Source organism: Perognathus longimembris, chromosome 7, assembly GCF_023159225.1.
Source record: "Perognathus longimembris pacificus isolate PPM17 chromosome 7, ASM2315922v1, whole genome shotgun sequence".
NCBI lineage: Eukaryota > Metazoa > Chordata > Mammalia > Rodentia > Heteromyidae > Perognathus > Perognathus longimembris.
The window spans coordinates 52359157-52380962 of NC_063167.1; the positions used below are offsets into that span (position 1 = coordinate 52359157).

Below are 21806 nucleotides of genomic sequence, written 5' to 3' on the forward strand. Positions count from 1 at the left end.
TGGAAGATTTGTCCAGGTATATTAGGGTGAGTCCAAATGGATTAGGATGTGACCTCAGAAGGGAGAGAAATAACTGCCTCCAGGTGTGCCAGTTACCCACATAACTGGATGCAACTTTAAACTGGTGGGGCCATCTGCATGGAGCTCTGCTGAGGGTGGACCTTACAGATATCACTGGCCAACCTTAAGCACTTAGAGGCACAGGAAACTGGAGAAACCCACTCTAAACAAGTAACATCCTCACAATGGTTGGATCTGGTCTGGTAGTAACCTGTTTCTTTCTGGGTGCAAACTTAGGAGCAGCAGTCCCATCAGACTATCCCTTGTCTCATCTTTGTTCTCCCCAGCAGCCTGTGGGTGGAGTCACAGTAAATTGCCATGCTGTAGTTGAGATAAACCAGATTCTATAAGCCAAAGGGAAAATGTAGACAGTTTTAAACTCAAGCAGCAAAGAAGCTCCAGGAAATGTAGAGAAGAAAGTTAGTAAAAAAAAAAAAAAAAAAAAAAAAAAGCCTTGGGAAAGGGATAGAGGAAACAAAAATGGTTTCCTCTGAATAAGAAAGGGATTTGAAAAGTAAGAATTGTCTTCAATTGTCACAGAATGTTCAAGTAAGTCGCTGATGATCTGAGTAAGTAGAAGAGGGTATGAGTGGGAATAAGGAAAATAATTTGGAAACAGAAATAATTCCCTTTAGATTAGAAAGGATTTGGCATGTTAAAAGGAAGACAATCCCCAGAATGTTTGAGTATGTAGCAAATGGTGTGAGTATGTCTTAAAATTAGAGCTTATGAGTAAAGTTGGTATAAAATCAAGTTGGCTATAATATAAATGGGGTAAGAATTGGTGCTTCGATGTGGAACTATGTTTATCTATATCTATGGGTATAAAATGGAGGTCAGATCTGGCCAGCAACATCATTGACTGTTGAGGGGTGTCAGGTTGACTCCATCTCAGATTAGTTAAAGACAGCATAAGGTGACTCTATCTTTGCTAAGATCTCCCCTGCCCTATCCAGGGAAGTTCCCATTTGCTGGGATAAGATTGTGTAAACTGCTTGACCACCTGAGTTGTGGAACATTCAAGGTTAAACCTGTGCCATCCATGAGTAGGCCTATCTGCCTGCATCATGTGAGCCCCGCCAAATCTGTGCACGATAGGTTGGTTCAAACAGTTACCAGGAGGCAGACTGTACCTCCATTGGCCACCTGTGGGGGACCTAGCATGCTCTGTAAGTGTTATAACCTCATTGGCCACCTGCGTGTGGCAGTCTTGACCATGTGTGTTTGACTTTATAACCTGACCTTGAGAGCACAGCCCCAGGCACATGGTCCCAGCTCCAGAGTCTGGGCCGTGACCCTGGCCGGTCAGTATACTTTTTACTTCCCCAATAAATCCTTCCATTTACTTGAGACTATCTCTGAGGGGTAGACTCTTGGAGGGATGGGGGATTCCTCCCCCTCAGACCCCATTATATTGTGGTCCCATCCCTTGGGGGTCCCCATTACATGGGATTAAGGGACTTGTGTGATGTCATCTGAATCTAAACCAAAAATATCTCCTCATGTAAATATCTGTAACTGCTTGATTACCTGGCTGAGATGGTCTTGCAAAGTAAGCAAGGCCTGGATTTGCTCCTTATGTGTGGCTTTAGGGAAAGGGTGCTGTTTTTATGCCAATCAATCAGGAATCATTAGGGAAAGCTTGGCATTTGGTAAAACTGAAGTGCCAGACTTTGAAGTCAGGTCCCACTTTACCACGTGAACCCCACTTTACCACGTGAACCTGAGATAAGCAGGCCCTGTGAGAAGACCCAGGACAAGCCCATTAGGGCACAGTCGGTCTAGAACTCTAACCGCTGGGAATGCTTAACTCTGACTGCCCCCAGAATGTCTCGAGCCCTGAGCCAATCAGATTTGTACCTGTGTCCTATTCTTGCTTGTTTGAACACCTGATTGTTGTAACTTTGTTTTTTGCCTTTATAAGCCCTGTGTAATCACAGCTCGGGGCTCCCTCCTAACCTCCGCTGTGTCAGTGGGTAGGACAAGGCCCGAGTTGCAGCTCACTTAAATAAAGCCTTGCCTTGCTTTTGCATTTCGGAATGTCTGAGACTCGGTGGCCTTCTTGGTGGTCGTCTCGCGACTTGGCACAACAAAACTATACCAGAAAGCAAGAAGGAGAGAACTGGTATCAGTTGCTGTTCTCCTGATCACAGTGGGAGACTACCCTGATAGCTGCCTTGGCAGGTCCTTTGGCTCTACTACTCTTGGCCTTAACTACTTGCCCATGCCTTATATTGTCTCATGAAAAATGTTCAAGAGAGAATACAGGCAGTAAAGCATATGGTCCTTCATTCTCAGCACCCCTATCAGCCTCTGGTTCAGAAAGAGCAAGAAACCTTCCAATGATTCGGCAGGTCGCACAAAAGAGGAGTTGGAAATGTGGAAACCAAATGAAAGGTGTAGGGGAATGCCCTTCTTTGAGTCTCTAGAAACAGCAGGCTTAGATAAGGTAGTGTGCCTAAGGAAGGGCAAACCTAAGCCAATTAACAGGAGCCTAAAACAGTTTGACCTAGAGCTGCTTGACCTTGGCAAAAGAAAAGGAATGAAGAAGACCACTCAGTTTAGGGAAAATTCCAGGAAGAGAAAGATTTAAGGCTAAGACTAGTCACACATCTGAGTACCCTGGATACTGTATATACTGGTATTAGAACTAGGGAAGTGAAAGGGAATATAAAAATCAAGAGACAAAGGATAAGAAGACAAATGACTCCAAAAGCAATACTTGCAAAACCATTTGGTGTAAACCAACTGAACAACTCAAGGGAGAGAGGGAAAAGGGGAGGGGAGAGTGGGGAATGAGGGAGGAGGTAACAAATAGTACAAGAAATGTACCCATGGCCTTATGTATGAAACTGTAACCCCTCTGTACATCATTTTGACAATAAATAAGTAATTTTTTTAAAAGTCTAGAAACCACACAAAAAAACAATAATTGTATTCCTTTGATTGCTATGTTTACGGAGTTTACTGGAATTGTAATCACTAGCAGCAATTCTGCTTCTTTATGTCTGCTTGCTTACTTTGCTTAACTTGCCAGACCACCTGCGTGTGGTAAATGTGGTTCTTACCCCATAACCACCTGCGTGTGGTACCTGTGACACTTTCCCTTAAAAGCCCAGCCCTATTTGGTCCCAGCGCTGTTTGACACCATCCCGGTAGTGGAAAGCAGCTGCGCACAGCTAAAGACTCCTAGACCCCCCCCCCAATAAATAAATAAATTAATTAATTAATTAAAGGCTGGGAATATGGCTTAGTGGTAGGGTGCTTGCCTCCTATACATGAAGCCCTGGGTTCAATTCCTCAACACCATATATAGGAAAAGCCAGAAAGGGCACTGTGGTTCAAGTGGTAGAATGCTAGCCTTGAGCAAAAAGAAGCCAGGGAAAGTGCTCAGGCCCTGAGTCCCAAGCCCCAGCATTGGCAATAAATAAATAAACAAATAAATTCAGTTATTATAAAGAAAAAATAAGATGGGACCGGGTGGCTCACACATGAAATCAAAATTATGCAGCAAGTTGAGATGAGAAGACTTCAATTTCAAGCTAGACAAAACAACAAATCTGTGAGATTCTATCTCCAATTAAAGAGAAAAACAAACAACAGAAAAATAAACTGGACAGAAATCCTGGCTTAAAAGGTAGAGCACTAGCCTTGCACAAACACACGTGCACACACACACACACATAAATCAAAGTAAAATTCAAGACCACTACAAACCAAACCATAATTAGTATTTTTTCTCATTTTTAAGCTATTGAGTCAGCATTTCAGCATTACACATATTTAATTAATGAAAGGTGTACATACAACAGAATTTTTGCATTTTACTCTGAGTTTATTAGGCTTCCTTGTGATTTAGCCCATATTTAGAAGGATCATCTTGAAAACTATTTAAGTAAACCCCAGAGCAACAGCACTATGACTCCACAGTTAATATTTTCCTTCTGAGACATGCTGACTAAATTCACTATGGAAAATTTTCACAATGATGATAATAGTTAATATACAGATGACTCATAAAACAAAAATCTTCATTCAAGGCTTCATCCACTATTGAAATACACTGAAATTGCCAATTTCACTGGCCTTAAAGCAAATACAAATTAATTCTAAGTAATAGTAAAGAATGCTCCTTTTTACTGATTTTGTTATCTTTTTTATTAGAATGAGATGGGCAGCTTTAAAAGCTTTGCATTAGTAGTCTTTACAAAGCATTGATTGTATTTATGATGGTATATGCCATTTGGTTTAAATGGTAATATTAATTTGCTTGTATGAAGAGGTAAATAATCTCATGAATGTTTTAATGCGCATTTCAATTTGTTAAAATATGCTGCCTTGGATGAATTTCTAAATGTATTTTTCTTTTCTTTACACTTATCTGGTGTATACAGCTGATCTCCCTAGTGTCCAATCAGAGACAGGTTTTCATCCTGTTGTCCAAAGAGTGATGTGCACAATTCCTTTTGACACTGATGAAAGGTGAATACACACATCCAGCCTACTTCAGTGAAAATTGACCCATAACTTTTGTCTACCCTGAAGAAAAATACAGTGATAAATTTAAAAATGAAAAAAATATACAGTTAAAGTCTTCAGGTGTACCATTAAGTTATTGATAAACTGTAATCTTTATATTTTGCCATGAGGACAGTGACCTCGATATTTGCTTTAAAGAAGTCATGAGTTCTAATGATCATATTTCTCTAAATAATAATTTGAAATATGAATTTTAACATTTCAATTAGATCCAAAGTTAAACTCCAAAATGAAAACATGCTTTTAAATTATTTTCTTTCATGTTTACTGTTCACTAACATTTTCCCTATGAAATGAGTGTGTGTATATACACACACATATATACATATGTACATATACACACATATGTATATATACACACATATATTTACATATTTTCCTAAAAATATTTAGAACATAGACGAAAGCATAAACTTTTTAACATATACACAATTTTGAAAACATGGGTATTCATCATAAATTCCTAATAGTATACATGTACTGTGTTTTCAAGATAATATCAGTATCCTTTGTGTTGAAGGAAAAAGTAAGTGGAGTTACAAAGAAAAATTCTTCTGGTACCAAATATCCTACTTCTCATAGTGGTGTAAAAGCAACAAATGAACACATTCCACCAAACATTTTCATTTTGTCCAGTAATCCTGGAAGATCTACTACTTAATAACACACACATGCAATTTATTTTCAATCTATTAGTATTAGCAACTCATAGAATTCCCAAAAAAATGATTTTTATAATGAATGCAGTTTATGATAGTAAACCTTTTCCTTCTCTGTTTTAAAAGAATATTCTAAATTCCAGCATAATAGAGAGGTAAGAAAATATGGTTTTTAAAATAGTTCATAACTTTATGTGTTATTTTGTCTTGCCTTTAATAACTTTAACCTATCTTCTTTCAATGAAACCTTTTTTCTTCCTACTCAATATAAAATATCTTAATGATAAAGTTACTACTAGTTAATATTTTCATAGCATAACAGTAAACATATTTTCAGAAAATATACTAAAATGAAATATAAACTGTAACCCCTCCAAAAACAAACATTTTGAATGATGCTTCTTTTAAATGCAACAGAGTATACTGAATAAATATTTATTGAGTGCCTGCTATGGATGAATCATTGTGCTATATAAAAGGTAGCAAAAGCAAACAAAATACAAAATAACCTGCCATAAACTGGCATATCTTTTCAAGTCATTTACATAAAATAATTGTCTTGGAAGTAGGGAGGGTTAATAACTTTAAGAGATACAACAGTATAAATCTGAACTATATCATTCCAGTTCAATTAGAGAAGCCAATTTTTACTTAAACAGAGAAAATCTTTGTCCTGGATTATTTGTATTAAGGTTTTGTCAGGGGGCTGGGAATATGGCCTAGTGGCAAGATGGCCTAGTGGCAAGAGTGCTTGCCTCATATACATGAAGCCCTGGGTTCGATTCCCCAGCACCACATATATAAAAAATGGCCAGAAGTGGCACTGTGGCTCAAGTGGTAGAGTGCTAGCCTTTAGCAAAAAGAAGCCAGGGACAGTGGTCAGGCCCTGAGTCCAAAGCCCTAGGACTTGCAAAGAAAAAAAAAAAAAAAGGTTTTGTCATATGTTTCTCATGTGTACAAATTTTATGCCCAAGCCAAAATGAAATAAAACAAAATGAAGATAGAAAAACACAAAGGGAAAACAATTTAAAATAAGCATTACACAACTGCAACTGTAAAATAAGCTAATTGAAAAAGAGTTTTAATAATTATATTTATAATAAATAAAGTCTTCTTATTAAAATGACACAGAAATTCTTAAAACTTGAATGATATCTCAAAAATAATAGATATCAAATATTTATACACTAAGAAGTCACAAGAAATTGATTTAGTTAATTTTTATTAAATTAAAACAAAATTGAGTGATCAAAGGATATGTTGCTATTATATCCTTAAATTATCCTGAAGCATAGGACAAAGAAGAAGCTAATGTAAGATTGTCCAGTGTCCAGAGACCAAAAGCTCAAGAGGCAAGCATTTCAATTAATCCATACAGTCAAGGCAAACATAATTCAAAGTTGGAAAATATATGGCTTTTTAAAATTCTTGCCTTGAAATACCTAAGAAAAAATGATACTGGTAGAATCTGAAAAATTATGTGACAATATTCAAGTACTATTTATGCTTTGTTTGTTTGTTTGTTTAAACTACCATCTCTCTTCTGTAGTGTTCTATCAGGATACCAAATTCCAACATTAGTTCATATTTGTTGTACATATTGTGGTGTGTGTGTGTGTGTGTGTGTGTGTGTGTGTGTGTGTGTGTGTGTGTGTTTGCAAGCCGTGGGGCTTGAACTCAGGGCCTGAGCTTCTTTATGCTTGAGGCTGGTGCTTTAACACTTGAGCCACAGAGCTACATTCCACATTACTTCTTGATTCTATATTGCCTCAACTATACTGCATATTGTACTTAGTCAACTCTGGTTTTTCCCCAGCTATCAGTGGGACAGAAAAAATTACCTTTATCTCACTAATCAACTCTCTATTTGACTCCTAACCCCCACCCTTTTCCCATTTATAGCTTTTTTTTAATTTTTCCTTCTCTCTTTCACTACTTTTTAAACTGAAGTTATCACATTCTAACTATTGTTCCTGCATTTAATCTTCAGTCAAATTATTATTTTACCCTTTCCCATGGCCCCCACTTCATTTCTATCCTTCTTATACATAGTAGTGAAATTTCTCTTACCCATATAATTCTCATCACTGTTCCCGCTCTACTTAATGTTCTTCAACACCCAAATACTTCCTGTAACTAGAATACTTAAATGAAAATAGTATGTTGCTTTTTGCTATTTCTTTTTCTCGTTGGTCATGGAGCTTTAAGTCTGGGACTGAGTACTGCCCCAGAGCTCTTTTGCTCAAGGCTAGCACTCTACTACTTTGAGCCATAGCTCCACTTCCTGTTTTCTGGTGGTTAATTGGAGATAAGAGACTCCAGTCTTTCCTGTCTGGGCTGTCTTTGGGCCAAGATCCTATGATCTGCACTTCCTGATTAGGTAGGATTACAGTCATGAGCCACCAGTGCCCAGCTTGTTTGATTTTTTTTCCCTTTTGTTTCCTGCTTCTGAAACCTGTATTAGTCAGCTTCTCTATATTTCTTCTGATTAGTAGAACCTTCACTTTTTTTAATCCTTTTCAACATTTGCTCCTTCATAATCATCATTGGTGTCTGACTCATGCTCATCTCTGTGACTATGTATTTCTTTTCTCCCAATTTCAACTAAGGAGTACCCCAGCTCAATACAACTTTAGATGCTTTCCCCTTCCCTGAGCACCTCAATAAGGCACTCCACTGTCCCATTAACTCATCCTACAAATACTCTCCCCATTTCCCTTTCTCTAGAACATACCTAAAGTATCACAAAGACTTCCCCCTTGATGTCTGAACTACACCAACCTAGTAAAAGCCCTTCTTGAAGGCAAAGACATTCTGTTATCACTAAATTCACTTAAAAACTGGAACAAGAGCAGTGACACTTCATGTTTTGAACCTAATTGTAACACATGACTGGTTTATGATACACAAAAAAGAAATTAAATCCAAGATTTCCTCACTCAAAGAAAAAAAATTTTCCAGAGTCTGAAGAACAAAGACTGACAAGCTGTCAACTGAGACCTTCCCTCTCAATAAACATAATGTCATCTAAACATCACCTCATCCTAATAAAATTGCAAGAAATTACTAACTAAAAACACCAAAGGTACCACAAACTTTAAAATCAGATGCATACATCACAGAAAAAAAAATTCGTGAATAAAGAAAACAGCATGTCAACTGCAAAAAGCAACACTGACACAGTGAAGGACGTAAGAAAGAATGAAAAAGAAAAGCCAAAGAATATACTCAGTAAAGGAATGTTGATAGCAGTGGTTGATGAAATTAAAAAGCAGACATTCAAAAACTTAACCACCAAGAGAAGTTAAACCTCAAGATAAACAAAATAAAGAAACCTAAAATAATTACATTATTTTAAATTATCTCACATTGTCTGAACTGAAAGTTGGAAATTGAAAGTCTACTTAATTATTAATAAATCATATAACAGAAAACAATTTGTAGTTTCCTTTCAGTTAAAAAGAAATATTGTTAAAAATTGATTAGGTATGTTGTTTGTTAGGGCAATATAGTCTTTACTGTGTAACTAAGGTTATACCAAACTTCAGTTGATTTTGAAAATTCTTTCAAACATACATTACATGTGACAATGTACTTTAAAGCAGACTTTTATATAAATATCTAACTTTTCAATAAAAAAATAAATGTGGGCTGGGAATAGGGTCTCATGTTAGAGTGCTTGCCTCATATACATGAGTCCTTGGGTTTACAACTTAGCACAACATAAATAGAAAAAGGCAGAAGTGGCACTGTGACTCAAGTGGTAAAGTGCTAGCCTTCAGCAAAAAGAAGCTAGGAGCAGTCCTCAGGCCATAAGTTCAAGCCCCAGGACCAGCAAAAAAGAAAAAAATGCAGGTTATCATAGAGGAATTCAATAAAGAAAGGGAAAGCATGAAGAACTCAATAACCCTTGTACAAAACACATTAGGCAATAGAACATAAGGAATAAAAATATTGTTTCAGAAATTGAGAAAGCAGAGGAATTAGATTGGACAAAGACATTGATAAAAACATCTAGAAGATACCAAAGGGACATGCAAGAACTCAAGAATTCGAAGATTAAATCTGCATATATTGGGAAGAGATGAAGGGGAAAATATAAAAACTAAAGGCATTGAACACCTACTTGAGAAAATAATAGCAGAAAACATCCATAACCTCAAGAAAGAAATTTTATTCATATGATTAAATCATACAAAATTCCAAACAGATAAAACCAGAGTAGAAACACTCTTAGACATATTATGTTGAAAACACTGGATATACAAAATAAAGAATTATTATTGAAGGTAGCAAAAACAAAGAGAGAACTCACAATGATAAAACTATTATAATTGAAGATTTTTCAACACAAACTCAAAGGCAAGGAGAGCCTGGAAAGATGTAACTCAAGTTCTGAAATACAACTAACAACCTAGATTAATTTACCCAAGGAAGTTATCATTCACAATTGACAGAAAAACAAAAATCTTCCATGACTATTAAAACAGCACAGCAAATGATACTAAAGGGAATTCTAGCTTCAGAAGATAATCAAAAACAGAAAAATGCCAATAAACAAACACTATTAAAAGAATTTGGTTAATAAAAGAAGACAAAATCAAGCACCCAAAATAGCACAAAATATGGCATATTTCACAATAGTCATGTTAAACAGCAAACAGTCAACTCTCCAGCCAAAAGATGTAAGATCCAAGCAAGCACCTTGGATCAAAAAACAGTAGCTATCCTGAAACACAAGAAACACACCTTACTACCAAAGGAAACATAAATTATGAGTTAAAGTATGGAAAATGACTTTCCAAGTAAACACATCCTGCAAGAGGACAGGAGTAGCCATACTGCTATCTTATAAAATAGATTTCAGAGCAAAATCAGAGAGACAAAGAATGCTATTGCCTTTTAATAAAAGGAATAATCAATGAAGAAGAAATTACAGTGGACAAAATATATGCACCTAACAGGTATATATAAATACCTTTTTTTTAAAGTCTTATAGTTGTAGAGACCTGATATACTCCAACACAATAACAATGATATGTTGTACCACTCATTTTCACAAGAAGACAGGTAAACCACTTGGAAGATAAGCAAGGAAAGTTCAGAATTAAATGATACCATAACCCAAACAGATTTCACCCAGTAACTTCACAATATACAATATATGTTCTTCTCAAAGCTCTTACATTTTTTTTCCAAAATAGATCATATCCTAGGGCATGCTACAAAACTGAAAAAAAATGTAAACAAAAAAATTGAAGAGGGGCTGGGAATATGTCCTAGTGGCAAGAGTGCTTGCCTCCTATACATGAAGCCCTGGGTTTGATTCCTCAGCACCACATATACAGAAAATGGCCAGTAGTGGTGCTGTGGCTCAAGTGGTAGAGTGCTAGCCTTGAGCAAAAAGAAGCCAGGGACAGTGCTCAGGCTCTGAGTTCAAGGCCCAGGACTGGGCAAAAAAAATTAAAAAAATAAAAATATTAAAGATTTCACATTCTACCTGAACACAATGGAATTAAACTAGAATTCAACAGGAAAGAAACTATCGAAAATTCTCAAACACATAAAGACTAAAAAACACATGCTGAATAACAGCTAGGTCACTAAAGAAAATGGAAAAATGAAAAAGGTTCTGCAAACCAATGAAAAAGAAAGTACATCTTAACTGGAATTAATAGCTGTAAGCACATACATAAACAAAGCAGAAATTGCTCAAGTAATTAACCTCATGATGCAACTAAAACTTAGGACCAAACAAACTTCCAAAACTACTAGGTAGTGAGAAAGTAAAGATCAGGTTAAGTTATAATGAGTTATACTTAGAGAATCGATTTTAAAAATTGGTTCTTTATATAAAAAATAAGATTGACAAACATCTAGTAAATTTTATAAAAATAAATGTAAGATAAAAGACACAAACCTGTAAAACTAGAGAAAAGTAGGAAACAATACAACAGATACCAAAGAAATCCAAATGATTATGAATGATTTCTTTAAAAACCTATATTCAAATAAGTTAGAAAATCTAGAGGAAATGGGTAAATTTTTAGAAGTTGAAGAGCTACCAAGGCTGAACCATGTAAATATAAACTGCCCAAACTGATTCATAACAAATAATGGGATCAAAGAAGTATTGAAATGTCCAAAGAAGGAAACATCTAGAATTTGATGGATTCACACCTGAATTCTCTAAGACCTTTAAAGAACAGCTAAACCTAAATAGGGAAAGATTACAACCAAATTCGTTCTGTGAATTCAGCATTATGCTCATCCCAAAACCAGGCACAGAACCAATGGAAAAAAAGAGAACTATAAGCCGATCACTTATTCTACGTAGTGAACATAGAATCTTGTATGTTCATTAGAGTACTTTGCTGACCTAACTCAACAACTAATCAAAAGTTCAATCGCTGAAATCAGGTTAGTTTCAGCCTAGAGATGCAAGGCTGTTTCAATATAGGTAAGTCAATAAACATAACACATCACAGTGACACAATAAAGGACAAGTATCACATTGTTATCTCAATCAATGCAGAAAAATCCTTTGAAAAATCCAGCATCCTTTTATGACAAAAGCATCCAAAGAAGCTAGGAATAGACTGAACGTACTTCAAGATAATAAAGTCTATCTATAAGAGATATATAGAAAATATCACATTAAATGGTGAAAAACTAAAATCATTTCCTCTAAAACAAAGCACAAACAAGGCTATCTCTCACTGCCTCTACTATTTTCCAATTTAATTCCAGCATATAGAGAGAAAGATATATCTAACTATACATATTTGCAAATATGATGTTGTATCTAAAATGTCCTAAAGTCTCCATCCCAAGCCCTTAAAGCTGACCAATAACTTGGTCAAAGTAATAAGATACAAAAGTAAATCACACAAAAAATACACAAAAGTAAACCACAAAAATCAACAGCTTTTCTGTATGCAAACAATGAGGAGAAACAGAGGAAAAAACAGGAAAACAATTCCATATACAAGAGCCTCAAAATAAAAAAAGAGAGAAAGGAAGACAAGAAACAAGAAAGAAAAGATGAGGAAAGAAAGTGAAGGAAGAGAGGGAGGGAGCAAAGAAGGGAGGGAAGGATGGATAAATCTAACCAAGGAAATGAAGGACTTCTACAGCAAAAACTGTAAAATCCTGAAGAAAGAAATCCAAGAAATACCAGGTAGAAAGAGGTCTTGTACCCAGAAAAGCTACAAATCAAAGAAAGGTTGGACAAATGGGACTGCATCAAACTGCAGAGCTTCTGCACGGCAAAGGACATAGCTTGCAAGATAAACAGAAAGCCCACAGACTGGGAGAAGATCTTTACCGGCCATTCAACGGACAAAGGCCTCATATCTAAAATATATGCAGAACTAAAAAAATTACCTTCCTCCAAAACAAAACCGCAAAGAACTAATAACCCGCTCATCAAGTGGGCTAAAGACCTACAAAGAGACTTCTCTGATGAGGAAATGAGAATGGCCAAGAGACATATGAAAAAGTGCTCTACATCACTGGCCATAAAAGAAATGCAAATCAAAACAACATTGAGATTCCATCTCACCCCAGTAAGAATGTGATATACCAAGAAAACTAACAATAATAGTTGTTGGAGGGGACGTCGCCAAAAGGGAACCCTACTGCATTGTTGGTGGGAATTTAAATTGGTTCAGCCACTCTGGCAAGCAGTATGGAGAGTCCTCAGAAGGCTAAATGTAGAACTCCCCTATGACCCAGCAGTCCCACTTTTGGGTATTTATCCAAAAAACCACAAACAAAATCACAGTAAAGCCACCAGCACAACAATGTTCATTGCAGCGCAATTTGTCATAGCGAGATTCTGGAACCAACCCAGATGCCCCTCTGTAGACAAATGGATCAGGAAAATGTGGTACATATACACAATGGAATTTTATGCCTCTATCAGAAAGAATGACATTGCCCCATTTGTAAGGAAATGGAAGGACTTGGAAAAAATTATACTAAGTGAAGTGAGCCAGACCCAAAGAAACATGGACTCTATGGTCTCCCTTATTGGGAATAATTAGCACAGGTTTAGGCAAGTCACAGCAGAGGATCACAAGAGCCCAATAGCTATACCATTATGATCACATAAGATGATGCTAAGTGAAATGAACTCCATTTTATGGAAATGATTGTTATATCACAGTTGTAACTACTTTCAACATCCCATGTGTATCTGTAGTTTCTACTATTGATGATGTTCGTGTATCACCTTCTTGTGATTGTATCTATACTATCTCTGTAATCTTATCTGAGTGTATGGGAAACAGTGTGTACTGGTATTAGAATTAGGAAATTGAAAGGGGATACCAAAATTGAGAGACAAAGGGTAAAATAAGAGAAACAACAACAAAAGCAATACTTGCAAAACTGTTTGGTGTAAGTGAACTGAACACCTCAGGGGGGGAAAGGGGGAGGGGGGAGGTGGGTATGAGGGACAAGGTAACAAACAGTACAAGAAATGTATCCAATGCCTAATGTATGAAACTGTAACCTCTCTGTACATCACTTTTATAATAAAAACTTTAAAAAAAGAGGTCTTGTGTTCATGGATCTACAGAATATTGGAAAAATGTCCATACTGCCAAAAGCAATGTACACATTCAAAGAAATACCAATCAAAATCTCAATGTCATCCTTCACTGAAATAGAAAAAAGAATCCAAAAATTTATTTGAAACAACAAAAACCAAAACACAAAAAAACAAACATTCTTACTGGGGTGAGATGGAATCTCAATGTTGTTTTGATTTACATTTCTTTTATGGCCAGTGATGTAGAGCACTTTTTCATATGTCTCTTGGCCATTCTCTTTTCCTCATCAGAGAAGTCTCTTTTTAAGTCTTTAGCCCACTTGTTGAGAGGGATATTGGTTCTTTGCAGTTTTGTTTTGGAGGAATGTAATTTTTTTAGTTCTGCATATATTTTATATATGAGGCCTTTGTCCGTTGTTTGGCCGGTAAAGATCGTTTCCTAATCTGGGCTTTCTGGAAAAAATTATACTAAGTGAAGTGAGCCAGACCCAAAGAAACATGGACTCTATGGTCTCACTCATAGGGAATAATTAGCACAGGTTTAAGCTAGTCACAGCAGAGGGTCACAACAGCCCCATAGCCCTTATGAACACATAAGATGATGCTAAGTGAAATGAACTGCATGTTATGGAAACTACTGTCATATCACTGCTGTAATTTCTATCAACATGTGATGTGAAATAGTAGCTTCTATTATTGATGATCCTCTTATATCCCCTTCCTATGGTTGTATCTGCACTATCTGGGTATCTTATCTGAGTACACTGGAAACCACGTATACTGGTATTAGAACTAGGAAATAGAAAGGGAATACCAAAATTGAGAGACACAGGGTAAAAAAAGACAAATGACTACAAAAGCAATACTTGCAAAACTGTTTGGTATAAATGAACTGAACAACTCATGGGGGGGGGAAGGGAAAGGAGGAGGTAACAAACAGTACAGAAATGTGTCCAATGTATGAAAGTATAACCTCTCTGTACCTCAGTTTGACAATAAAAATTTAACAACAACAACAAAAAAAAAACCCTGAATAGCCAAAGTAAAAAACAAACAAATAAAAACTACGGCAATGAAGTAGGTATCACAAATTCCAGACCTCCGGGTACAATAAAATAAAATAAAATAAATAAAAAAAACACCTTGACATTGGCAAAAAAAAAAAAAATACAGGCCTAAAGAGCAATAAATTAAACTGGAAGACTCAGAAATTAACCTATATACATGCAGTCATCTACTATTTGACAAAAAAGTGTGTGTGTGTGTGTGTGTGTGTGTGTGTGTGTGTGTGTGTGTGTGTGTGTGTGTGTTGGAAAACTGACAGCCTCTTCAAGAAATAAATCATTTATCCGTGTGCAGAAACTTAGACCTAGTCTGTCACTTTGCACTAATATCAACTCAAATTAGATTAAAGATATCAACATCAGACCTAAAACTTTGCAACTATTACAGAAAGGAGTAGAAGAAATATTAGGACTTATTTACATAGGCAGGAACTTTCTCAATAGAGTTCAGGGGCTCACCAAATTGAAGAGAGACTCAACAAATGGAATTTCATCAAACTAAAATGTTTCTGCATGGTAAAGGTCATAATTGCTGCACTAAAAAGACATCCTAAAGATTGGGAAAAGATCTTTACCAGCTACACATCAGACAAGAGCCTAATATCCAATATCCAGAATATACAAGAAACTCAATAAACTTAATCCCACACCCCCAAATCAATCACCCAGTTAATAAACAGGCAAAGAAGCCAAATAGAGACTTCTCAGAACATGAATTAGAATTGTTAGTAAACACATGAAGAAATAGTCAATATCCTTGAAGAAAAATGCAAAGTAAATCAGAACAATGCTAAGATTTCATCTCACTCCAGTAAGATTGGCATTCACCACGAATGTTAAAAATAACAAATGCTGGTGTGAATGTAAACTATTGCAACCTCTCTGAAGGCAGTTCTGAGTTTCTTCAAAAACTAAATATAGAAATACCATGTGGCCCAGGAAAAGTACTATCGAGCATCTATCTAGATTTATTTTTCCAGATCCTCACTGCCTGGGAACTGTCCCTGGGGCCTCTTGGTGCTCAAGGCTAGTTCTTGATTTACCACTTTGATCCATAGCTCAAACTACTTTAGTTTTTGTGGTGGTTAATTGGGGATAAGAGTCTCATGGACTTTCCTGCCCAGGCTGGCTTTGAACCACAATCCTCTCGTCTCAGCCTTCTTAGTAGCTAGGATTACCGGCTTGAGACACTGGTTTCCGGAATATCCAGAATAAGCCATGATACTGTAAACACACTTATGACCTACAGTGAATGAGTGGGTCAACATAATGTGGCATGTAGATACACAATGAAATTTTACTTATTTACCAGAATGAGTAATGTCATTTGATGGTAAACAGATGAATCTCTCACATGTGGAAGTAAAATCTAAAATGCAAAGATTCATGATAGCATATACAGGCTTACACAAAATAACTAAAGCATAATATAACTAAGTGAGGAATCTAATGGTGTAATTTCTATGAATAACTAACAATTAAATGTGTACTGGGAAGCTGCAGCATGTTCTGTGGGGGAAGGGAGAAATGAGAAGGGGAGTCACATCAGTGGAGGAAGAAGTGTGACAAATCCATTCATTATATTGAAGGGACATTATTCATTAATTGAGCTATGTAACGTGAGGGTAGGAATAGATGGGGAAAGATTGGGGATCATGAGGCATAACGTGACTTTTATCAATATGTATTGTACAGATAATCTGACTTTTGGATTTGAATCCTTTTGTACAACTACTTAAAAATAAATACTTTTAAAATGGAGATTTCCATTATAGGGGAATTTACTTAGTTCATGAAATAATAACATAATTTGATTTAAAAAATGCACATATTAGCTGTGGTGGTTTATGCCTGTTATTCCAACTACAAGGAACGTACATACCAAATGGATCATGGTACAAAGACATTCCAAGCCGGAAGTTACTAAATCTCAATGAATAAACCAGGTATGGTAGTATATTTCTTTCTTCCTCACTGGGTAGCCTTAGGCTAATACATCAGACCCTACAACTGAAAAAATAAAAAGTTGAACGGCTGTTTGTTCAAATGCCTGGCAAGAATAGGCCTTATATTCTAATTCCAATACTACAAAAAGCAAATCAATATTAGAAAACTAAAACACACATCACGTTTGTTTTCTTAACCCTCCATGTATTAAAGTTGGAGACCAACCCCACATCTCCTAAACCTAAGATAGAATCATTTCCTCACAATATTTTCATAATGCCATTCACTACTACTAAACAAGATAAAAAGGAAGGCATAAGTATCCACAAAATATGTTTATTGGATTATAACACTATGGAATTAATTATTCTCTCCAAAATTGTCTATAATTAAATTATATGTATAATATGAAGAACAATAAAATATAATGAGTTATTGGGTGTATATGCTATGCAGTGTGACCCTGACATATCAGATGAATCCCATATCAACCCAGGGAATGACCAGCTATGCAGTTTGTGACATCCTAAACTGTACAGGGGGGAGGACCTTTTGAGGAAGGAAAACCTTTCCTTGGCTTTAACTCACACAGGTAATATTACAAATCATATTTATCTAAAAGTAAGAGAGAGACAGACAGACACAGACAGACACAGAGACAGACAGACAGACAGACAGAGAATACCTCACCAGAGACGATATAAAAATGGTACAAAGGGCAAGTACACAAATGGGAAGATTCCAGCCCTATATGTCATCAAAGGAATGAGTCACAATGAGGTAATGTACCTACTGTAATGCTCAAACTCCGAAAAACTGAGAATACCAAAATCTGATAAAGATGCACAACAATGTGACATCCTACTTATTTCTGGTCAGAGTATAAAACAGTTCAGACGTTTTGGAAGCCTGCTTAGTGAGATTTTACAAAACGAAACCCACTTACACCATATAATACGACAACTGTTCATACACCTTGGTATTTATCAAAATGAAGTAAAAACTTATATCGCCACAAAGCATATACTTGAAAACATATGACTTCACAAATCATACACATGGATAACTATTGCAGGTGAATTCGAGGTCAATTCATGGAAGCAGCCAAGAAGTCTTGTAGTAGGTAAAGGAATCAATTTCCAGACAATAACTATTATTTGATACTTTTTTAATGAGCTATTAATCCATAAAAAGGGAAAAATCAAATGCACATTTTTAAGTCACAGAAGTCACTTAATAAAGGCTGTGTATTGTGTGCTTCCAACCACATGACATTCTAGAAAAGACAAAACGGGGAAAACGTCAAAAGATCAGTGACTGCCAGGGGATGTGTAGAGAGGCAAGGATGAAAAGAGAGCACAAAGGATTTTAAAACAGTGAAAAAAAAAAACTCCCTGCATTACTACAATAGTGAGCTTATATTATTACACATTTATAAAAACTTGTAAAAGGTACAGCATCAAGACTGATGATCCCAGTGTGAACTATAGACTTTGTGTGATAATGATGTTTCACTGGAGGTTTCCTAATTTTAACAAATGTACCACTGTGTAGTACATGACCACACTGGGGAAAGTATAAAAGTAAAAAGGTACAAAAGTAAAATCAGTGTAGGAGAGTATATGAGCACTATCTGTATTTTCCTTTTCCTTTTAATTTATCTGTAAAACTAAAACTGCTCCAAAAATAAAATTAATTAGCTAAAATTTATTGAGGTGGCCTATGATACAAGCAAATTTCCTAAAGGCAATATTTCTCCACTCATTTAATGTAAGTAAAATGTTTTTGTCCAGAATAAAAACCATTGTTACTTTTGAAATAGAACATGATATTTAGTTTTTAAGAGAATAGGAATTGTTGAAAGGAAAGCAAAATCATCTGCACTGGTGGCTCAGGCCTGTAATCCCAACTATTCAGGAAGCTGAGATCTGAGAACTATGCTTCCAAGCCAACTTGGGCAGGAAAGTCTGTGTAACTCTGGTCTCCTATTAACCAGCAGAAAAGCAAGAAGTGGAGGTGTAGTTTAAGTGGTAGAGTGCCAGCCTTTACCAAAACAAGCTAAGGGACAGTACCCTGTCCCAAAACTCAAACCCCAATACAGGCACACACACAAAAAAATCAAAATCACGTAATTCAAAATTGCACAAATTTTATCACCTTAACAACAACTATTAATATCTTAATATGCTTTAATATATTTTGTGCATATATGGTAGAGCCCTTGTTAAAACAGAAATAGTTCCTCATGTTTATAAAAGCAAATCTAAATGTGTAACATTTAACAGTTAACATATTTAATAATAATTAGTGGAAAATATTCATAAGGAAGGTTATGTTTGAGAAAATTTTGTTCAACTTAACAAAAAATGGCAATATCTCATGTATGTAGTTCTATCAGTATTATTTATAGAAAAAATTATCTTTTTAAGCCAAACAAAACTTAACAAAAATTTTCTAGAGTGAAATAAAATAAGCAGTTTGAAACAAATCTTGTTTTAGTGCAAATGAATGTCACATTTGATCATGTCAGCTGTTTACTGGGTTTGTACAGTGCCATAAATGAGTACACATTGTGAGCATTTAGTTTCAAGTGATTTCTTGTAAGCCATTCATCCCAATGAAGTTGCATTATCCTATAGACCATTTTTCTCTTTTGTTAATACTAGGCAACACCAATCATTCTTTCCAGGACATAAGACAAAGGGTTCAATCTAGGAATCATCAAATTTCTAAGAAAGAGAATACAACATGACCCTAGGAGGTAGACAGTCAAAAGAGTAAAAACAAACAAAAACTATATTTAGACTTGGTCTACCTTCTTTTCCATGAGATTCAAGCTGTTCCTGGACATCATTTTTATTACAAATCCTTCCTTCTTTCCTTCCTTCCTTCCTTCCTTCCATCCTTCCTTCTTTCCTTCCTTCCTTCCATCCTTCCTTCTTTCCCTCCTTCCTTCCTTCCTCCCTCTCTCCCTTCCCCCTCCCTCTCTGTCTCTCTCCCTCTCTCTTTCTCTTTTTCTTTGCCTAACCTAGGACTTGAATTCAAGAACTAAGCACTGTCCCTGAGCTTTTTTTTGCTCAAAGCTATCACTCTCCCACTTGAGACACAGCTCTACTTCTGACTATTTTGGGAGTTAATTGGAGATAAGAGTGTCACAGGCTTTTCTGCCCAGGCTGGCTTCATAATCATGACTTGAAAAAAATTGTATTAAGCAAAGTAAGCCAGATCCCAAGAAACAAGGTTACATTGTTTCCCTCATTTGTGGTAACCAAAATGTGCCTATAAATCTACAGTGAAACATACTGGTAAAAGACAAAAAAAATTAGACTTGGACATGACAAGTTATACAGGTCTCTGAAATCCACACAGTGAGGCCAAAGGAGGATATTCTTAGGAGAGGTTCACAAAGAATCAATGGAATAGCTATGTGTACATGGTCATATAAAATAACATTTATTGAAATGGAAAACAAATATTTTTATTTTGGTTTGTTGTTTGTTTGTATGTATGTTTTTCTTTTGTCACTATTTTTATTTCTGTCCTTTGGTTTTGTATGTGAGTTTATTTGTTTCAGTGAGGGTAAGGGTGATCAGAGAAATGGTGGGATGAATGGTGAAAAAATGCAACAATGGTACTCACTGCAAACTATGTTGACAATGAACTATACAATTTGGGAGTGGGGATGGGAAGGAAAAATTGGGAGAGAGGGAAGGGGTGACATTCACAAAGAAATGTACACTTTGCCTGACTTATATAACTGTAACCCCTCTGTTTTTAGCATTTTCAAATAAAAGTAATTTTTTTAAAGGGAAAAAATTCTCTAACTTAAGAGTAGGGTGAAAAGAGAAGAGTTAGACTACGTCTTACTAAGGCACTGCTGGGCTTACTATTTATGTACTTGTGTCAGAGGATCTTCTGAGTGAAAAGGTTGAATGTGATGGAGCAGTATTTAAATATCCCTAACTGCTCTCAAAGTTCCATAATATTAAAAATCATATATTTCCCTAAAATATATCATAACAGTGTCCAAGTTCCCCTAAACTTAATGCAGCATAATATAATTCTCTCTACGTCAGCTTAACATAGATAAATAATGTCCCAATTATTCTACATTTACAGTTTTTATCTATTCTTACTTAGAATTAATTTTTTCATTAGATATCTTTTTCATAGTCTTTTGACATTTTGTCCTATAGGTCATCCACACTTTATTTATTTTTATTTTTAACCAGTCATGGGGCTTGAACTGAGGGCCTGGACACTTGAGCTTTTTCTGTTCCTGAGCTTTTACTTTGTTCAAGGCTAGCTCTATCACTTGAGACCCAGTTCCATTTCTGCCTTTTGTTTTAATGCTGTTTAATTGGAAATAAAAGTCTCATGAACTTTCCTGCTAGGATTGGCTTTGAACCTCCATTCATAGATCTCAGACTCCTGGGTAGCTAGGATTATAGGCATGAGCCACCAGTCCCAGGCTACAACTGATTTTTGTGACAGAAATAGCATATTTATCTGGATATCTGCATTTTCACCATGGCATTCTCAAGTGAATTCATCTTGAACGATGTTCTCTGGTGTTTTTACTTTATATGCCTATGGTTTCTTCTAAGAAAAATTTAAAATTCTCATTAATCCCCAAATAAGGGAAAGTTTGGCTATTGAATACTTTATTTAGTCATTAATCTTGAATTTTCTGCTTACTGGATTCTTTCTATGGTTTCTGAATCACATATTATGTCTCCAAATATTAAAGGCATCATCTGTGGTTTCGTCTAAAACTTGCATTTTTCTTTGGATCCTAGGTTAGCTTAGGACTCTTTGGTGCCAACTGTTTTTACTACATTTTTATTTTTATTCTACAAAGTCAAAAGAAATTCCATATTTCATACAAATTACACAGTTTACTACAAATTAATACAGTTGGCACTCAATACTGATCAGGAAAATAATTGGGGAAATGATACTTTTGCTTTTCTTTTTTTC

The 21806-nt window shown here is 35.8% G+C and overlaps 1 protein-coding gene across 1 annotated transcript in view; it reads right to left on the reverse strand.

The window, feature by feature from the left end:
- Positions 1-21806, reverse strand: part of Lrriq3 (leucine rich repeats and IQ motif containing 3) — a 92709-nt gene that overhangs the window by 38620 nt on the left and 32283 nt on the right. The gene's annotated exons all lie outside the window — the stretch shown is intronic.